This window comes from Rhinopithecus bieti, unplaced genomic scaffold (assembly GCF_001698545.2).
Source record: "Rhinopithecus bieti isolate Rb0 unplaced genomic scaffold, ASM169854v2 scaffold_38123, whole genome shotgun sequence".
Classification (NCBI taxonomy): Eukaryota; Metazoa; Chordata; class Mammalia; order Primates; family Cercopithecidae; genus Rhinopithecus; species Rhinopithecus bieti.
The window spans coordinates 888768-896160 of NW_016816276.1; the positions used below are offsets into that span (position 1 = coordinate 888768).

The 7393-nt window shown below is 38.0% G+C and overlaps 1 long non-coding RNA gene across 2 annotated transcripts in view; it reads right to left on the minus strand.

Annotated features, from left to right (window-relative positions):
• The window catches only part of LOC108516984 (uncharacterized), a 51944-nt gene that overhangs the window by 12086 nt on the left and 32465 nt on the right, over positions 1-7393 (minus strand). For both annotated transcript variants that reach the window (XR_001881974.1, XR_001881973.1), the window contains one exon: positions 5511-5669. This is a non-coding gene — a long non-coding RNA (uncharacterized LOC108516984). The remainder of the gene's footprint in view (positions 1-5510; positions 5670-7393) is intronic.

Below are 7393 nucleotides of genomic sequence, written 5' to 3' on the forward strand. Positions count from 1 at the left end.
GGGTTCTTTTTTGGTTCCCTATGAACTTTAAAGCAGTTTTATCCAATTCTGTGAAGAAAGTCATTGGTAGCTTAATGGGGATGGCATTGAATCTATAAATAACCTTGGGCAGTATGGCCATTTTCACAATATTGATTCTTCCTATCCGTGAGCATGGTATGTTCTTCCATTTGTTTGTGTCTTCTTTTATTTCACTGAGCAGTGGTTTGTAGTTCTCCTTCAAGAGGTCCTTTACATCCCTTGTAAGTTGGATTCCTAGGTATTTTATTCTTTTTGAAGCTGTTGTGAATGGGAGTTCATTCATGATTTGGCTCTCTGTCTGTTACTGGTGTATAAGAATGCTTGTGATTTTTGCACATTGATTTTGTATCCTGAGACTTTGCTGAAGTTGCTTATCAGCTTAAGGAGATTTTGGGCTGAGACAATGGGGTTTTCTAAATATACAATCATGTCATCTGCAAACAGGGACAGGTTCTTGGTCTGTTGCCCAGGTTGGGGTGCAGTGGTGTGATCATGGTTCACTGCAGCCTTGACCTCCCAGGCTCAAGTGATTCTCCAGCCTCAGCTTGTTGAGTAACTTGGACCACAGATACACACTGCCACACCTGGCTAATTTTTTTTTTTTTTTTTTTTTTTTTTTTTTTTTTTTTTTTTTTTTTTTTTAGTAGAGAAAAGATCACGCTGTATTTTTCGGTCTGGTCTCAAACTCCTGAGCCCAAGCAATCCTTCTACCTTGGCCTCCCAAAGTGCTGGGATTACAGGCATAAGCCACTGTGCCTGGCCTCTGTCATTATTTATGTATGGTATGACTTCTATGTAAAAAATGCAAAGACACTTACAGACAACAATATTACAATAATAGAGTTCAGCAAGATTTGGGTTATAAAAAACCTGTGTAAAAACTGATGTGTTCAGCTGAATGCAGTGACTCATGCCTGTAATCCCAACATTTTGGGAAGCTGAGGCGGGTGGATCACTTGAGGTCAGGAGTTCAAGACCAGCCTGGCCAAACATGGTGAAACCGCATCTCTACTAAAAATACAAAAAAAGAAAAAAAAATAGCTGGGCATGGTGGCAGGTTCTTGTAATCCCAGCTACTTGAGAGGCTGAGGCAAGAGAATCACTTGAACCTGGGAGGCAGAGGTTACAGTGAGCCAAGATTGTGCCATTGCACTCCAGCCTAAGTGACAGAGTGAGACTCCCTCTGAAAAAAAAAAAAAAACCAAAAGCTGATGTGTTCCTGTTAAAGAAAATTAAGATGCATTTTAAAAAATATTTACTATCAAGCAAAGTCCTATGGATAAAAAATATTAATTTACAATAGCAACAGAAACTGTAAAATACAAAGAAATAAACCTCCTCAAAGGCGTACAAGACCTTTATGGGAAAATGATAAAATCTATTGAAAGATTTTGAAAGAGGCCTAGAAAAAGAGGAGTAGCATGTTCAGAGATGGGAAACAATGTTTAAAGATGTCCCTATATTAACATAATTCCACTTAACACAGCAATATTTGTGTGTGTGTGACTTGAGATATAGATTCTAAAATTCATTGAAAGAGAAGCCTTAGCAATGCAAATTTCAGTAAGTATAAAGTAGGCAAGCTTGTCCTACAAGATATTGAGACTCCTTCTAAAGCCACAGTAACTAGAATGATATCATACTGGCCCAACGATATATACATAGACCAGTAGAATTGGCTATATAAATCAAAAGGATAAAAACTTTGTAATCCCAGCAGTTTGGAATGCCAAGGTGGGTGAATCACCTGAGCTAAGGAGTTTGAGAACAGCCTGGCCAACATGGTGAATCTCTGTCTCTACTAAAAATACAAAATTAGCCAGGCGTGTTGGTGTGCGCCTGTAATCCCAGCTACTCAGGAGGCTGAGGCACCAGAATTGCTTGAACCCAGGAGGAGGAGGTTGTAGTGAGCTGAGATCACGCCATTGCACTCTAACCTGGGTGACAAGAGTGAAACTCTATTCCCAACCCCCCAAAAAAACCAACTTTGTCTATGAAAACTTTATATATGACAGAGTTGGCAGTATAAATCAAGTAAGAAAGGATAATATAGCCAAAAAATGATGTTTGGTCTACTGGTTATACAGAAAATAATAAATGATTCCTATCTCATACTATATGCAGAAACAAATTCCAAGTGTTTCAAAGATCTTTTTGAGAGACAAAATTCAGAGCTTTCAGGGACAATATAAGAGTATCTTTATAACCTAGGGTAAGGAAAGAGTCCTTAAAAAAGACACAGAAAGCATAAACTCTCAAGGACAAGACTGACAAATTTGACTACGTGAAAGTTAGATGGTTTTGTCATAAAATGTTACTATGCACAAAGTTGAAATTATTTATTAAAAATTATTTTTTTTCCTACCACACTGTTAAAAATTATAATCTCCTAATCCCAAGTATTAGAAAGAATAAGCCAGGTGTGGTGGCTCACACCTGTAATTCTAGCACTTTGGGAGGCCGAGGTGGGTGGATTGCCTGAGCTCAGGAGTTTGAGACCAGCCTGGGCAACATGGCTAAACCTTGTCTCTAATAAAAATACAAACAATTAGCCAGGCATGGTGGCATGTACCTGTAGTCCCAGTTACTCAGGAAGCTGAGACACGAGAATCTCTTGAACCTGGGAGGCGGAGGTTTCAGTGAGTGGAAATTGCATTACTGTACTCCAGCCTGGGTGACAGAGTAAGACGCTGTCTAAAAAAAAAAAAAGAAAGAAAGAAAAAAAAGGAAAAAAAGAATGCAGAGCAACAGGAACTCTCAAGTATAAATTGGCATAACACTTTGGAGAGTAATTTTGAAATATCTGGTAAAATTAAAGATGCACATATTTTAAGATTCAGCAATTCTATTTCTATGTTTATAACATAAAGGTCTCCAAAGTGTGGTGCAGGCAACCCAGTGGGGTGCAAGCAACCCAGGAGATTGCATAAGATGATCTACATTTGAGAGCAGGAAAACAAGGTTGGACTTTCTACCCTATGTGGGCATAGGGGCACCACTGAAGGGTTTGAAGAAGTCCACGGATAATGATCATATTTGCATTTTAAAAGATCACTCTGGTACCAGTGTGGAGGATGACTGGAATGGAACAGAACAAACAGCAGGAAGAACATTTAAATCTGGGGATTACCACGGTCAGACAAGAGATACAGAGCTTGGAGTGACACCGTGAGTGATCTGGGGATGAGCAGGAGAGGAATTTTAAACACGATTCAGCTGTACTGTATGATTCTATTTATATAAAATTCTAGAAAAGGCAAAACTATAGTGAAAGAAAGCAGATCAGTGGTTGGTGAGACTCACTGTCAAAGGGCATGAAGATTTTAGGATGAAGGAACTCTTTTATATTTTGATTGTGGTTACAGACGGTATACAATTACCAAATTCATCAAATGCTACCCTTAACATGAATGAATATTATTGTATATAAATAATACCTTAATTTTTTTAAGTGAAAAAATGGGACTAAGAAAAAAGATTTAGGAGGTAGAATCAATAGAACTCGGTATGTGAATATTTTGCTTTACATAGTGGCTGTTTTTCTAGAGGAGATGTATAAAAATAAAATTGAAAGTGCTCTAAGGGAACTATCCAAACTAGTATTCAGCCTGATTTCTAATAGAGAATTTCAAAAATAAAAAAGAATACACAAATATAAAAAATAACATAAAAAATTAAAAAAAAGAATACACAAAAGTTGACAGAATGACATAATGAAACCCAATATACTCAATATTCAGCTTTAACAATTGTCAATTTATGGCCAATTTTGTTTCATTTATATCCCATTCTACTTTTACCCTGCTACTCAGTTATTCTGAAGCAAATGCTAGACATTATATAATTTTAACCATAAAAATTTTAGTATAAATCTGTAATAAGTAGAGTTTAAAAAAAAACCACAATACCATTATTACACCTAAAAAATTAATAGTAATTCTTGAATGTCACCTAATATCCAGCCATAGTTCAAATATCTAACTTTCTCACAAAGTTATACATTTTCATTTTTACAGTTTGTTTGAATTAAAATCCAAATAAGGACCATTTGATATACCTTTTAATTCCATTTAAAAATTATTATTATGGCCAGGCATAGTGACTCATGCCTGTAATCCCAGCACTTTGGGTGGATTTCTTGAGCCAACATAGTAAAACCCCACCTCTACAAAAAACAGATAAATTAGCCGGGCGTGGTGGCAAGCTCCTGTAGTCCCAGCTACTCAGGAGTCTAAAGTGGGAGGATCGCTTGAACACGGAAGATAAAGGCTGCAGTGAGTTATGACTGCACCACTGCACTCCAGGTTGGGTGACTGAGCGAGACTCTCTCTCTCTCTCTCTCTCTCTCTCAAAAACAAACAAACAAACAAACAAACAAAAAACTATCATTTTACAGAGACGGATGTCTCACTGTGTTGCTCAGGGTGGAGCACAGTGAATATTCACGGGCATGATCACAGGTCATTGCAACCTCGAATTCCTGAGCGCAAAAAACCCTCCTGCCTCAGCCTCTTCAGTAGCTGGGACTACAGGCTCATGCCACTGCTTCTGGCTTTAACTTCATTTTTAAGATAATTTCTCTTTCTCTTCTTTTTACCTTTGCAATTTATTTGTTGACTAATCTGTATTTTCTTAATGTAAGGACTCCTTCTATTATGCAAATAAGCACCATTTAATTAAGTGAGTTTCTTTTCAATTCTTTTTTGTTTTTTTCAGAGACAGAGTCTTGCTCTGTTGCCCAGGCTGGAACGCGGTGGTGCAATCTCAGCTCACCGCAACCTCTGCCTCCCATGTTCAAGAGATTCTCCTGCTTCAGCCTCCTGAGTAGCTGGCACTACAGCCACGTGCCACCATGCCCGACTAATTTTTTGTATTTTTAGTAGAGACGGGGTTTCACCGTGTTAGCCAGGATGGTCTCGATCTCCTGACCTCCTGATCCGCCCGCCTCCGCCAAAGTGCTAGGATTACAGGCCTGAGCCACCGTGCCCGGCCGAGATTGTCTTGTTCTGTCACCCAGGCTGGAGTGCAATGGCATGATCATGGCTCACTGTAGCCTCAACCTCCCAAGTTTAGGCGATCCTCCTGTCTCAACCTTCCAAGTAGCTGGGTAGCTGGGACTTCAGATGGCTCACCACTGCAACTGGCTAAGTTTTAATTTTTTGTAGAGACAAGGTCTCACTATGTTAGCCAGGCTAGTCTGAAACTCCTGAACTCAAGCTATTCTCTGGCTTTGGCCTCCCAAAGTACTGAGATTACAGGCATGAGCCACTGTGTCTTGCCATGGGTTTCTTTATTTGGATTGTTTTATAATTATTCTTTTAATATTTTAGTTGCAGTCCAAGAATTTTTTGATGAAGTCATAGATTGGTGACATAGGATTATCTCACAGTATGCCTAGTATGTTTTTGCTTTTGTCAACTTGTCTCAAGGGCAGCAATAATATGACTTACAGCACTGTTTGGGCATCAACACAGGTGTGAATCACTTACAGTTGTTTGGAGATCATCTGTTCTATCAAGGAAGGTATTCAATCTTTCTTCTTTCTCCAAAATTTTATCAATATTTTGTGTCATAACATTTTTTACATCAGTCACTTGATGGCTTATTGTGGAAATGGTGTGGTCACCTTGATTTTTATTGTATTTCATCTATATAGAAATGAAATATAGAAATTTTATTTTTATAAATGAAATCCATTATAATATACTGTACAAACTGGAACGATAATGTGAAAGGCATATTTCATTTGTATTTCAGTATAGGGAATCAACTAAATCTCATATTGTCCCCCCTTCATCTTGCAAAACAAAACAAAACAAAACAAAACAAAAGGCAGAGGGAAGGGATAAATCAATGTATTCAATCTGTAGTGGAAATTTTTTTTCTTTTCTTTTTTTTTTTTTTTTTTTGAGACAGAGTCTCGCTCTCTCGCCCAGGCTGGAGTGCAGTGGCACGATCTCCCTTCACTGCAAGCTCCGCCTCCCAGGTTCATGCCATTCTCCTGCCTCAGCCTCCTGAGTAGCTGCGACTACAGGTGCCCGCCACCACGCCTGGCTAATTTTTTGTATTTTTTAGTAGAGACGGGGTTTCACCATGTTAGCCAGGATGGTCTCCATCTCCTGACTTCGTGATCCGCCCGTCTCGGCCTCCCAAAGTGCTGGGATTACAGGCGTGAGCCTCCGCACCCGGCCTTGGAAAATTTAAAAAAATTAAATTTGTTTATTTTACAAAATAGACTTTATTTTTTAGAGCAGGTTTAGGTTCACAGTCAAATTGAGCAGAAAATAGGCAAATTTCCCAAATATATTCCCTTGCTACCACAAACGCACAGCCTCTCTCACTATCAATATCTTGCACTACAATGGTACATTTGTTACAACTGATGACCCCACAGTCCATGATTAGGGCTCATTCTTGGTGGTGTACCTTTTAAGTGTTTGGACAAATGTAAAATGACATGTATTCACCATTACAGTATTATACAGAATAGTTTCATTGCCCTTAAAATTCTATGCTCTGCCCATTCAGCTCTCCCTCCCACCAGGCACTGGCAACCACTGACTTTTTTTACAGCATCCATAGTTTGCTTTTTCCAGAATGTCATAATAGTTGGAATCATATAATGTGTAGGCTTTTTAGATTGGCTTCCTTCACTTAGTAATATGTATTTAAGGTTCCTCCATGTCTTTTCATGGCTTGTTGGCTCATTTATTTTTAGCTCTGAATACCATTCCATTGTCTGGAATTATCACAGTTACATCCATTCACTTACTGAAGGACATCTTGGTTGCTTCCAAATTTTGACAATTACAAGTAAGGTGGCTATAAACATTCACATTTTAGTTTTTTTGTGGACATGTTTTCAACTCATTAAGGCAAATACCAAGGAGTGTGATTGTTGGATTGTATGGTAAGAGTACGTTTAGTTTTGTAAGAATCTGCCAAACTGTCTTCTGAGTTGGCTGTACCATTTTGCATTCCCACCAGCAATGAATGGAGTTTCTACTGTGCCACATCCTTGTCAGCACTTAATGTTGCCAGTCTTTTGGATTTTGGCCATTCTAATAGTTATGACGGTATTTCATTGTTATACTTTGCAATTCCCTAATGACATATAATATTGAGCTCTTTTTATATGTTTATTTACCATTTGTATATCTCTTTTGGTGAGGTGTCTATACAGGTTTTTTTTTTTTTTTTTTTTTTTTGCTTTTTTTTTTTAACCATCATTCTCAATGATCCTCCTGATGTGTATTTTAAAGTCAGGTTCTAAAAAATTATTGTTGTTGAGTTTTAAGATTCTTTGTATATTTGGGATAAAAGTCTTGTCAGGTTTGTCCTTCTTCTTCATCTTTTTTTTTTTTTTTTTTTT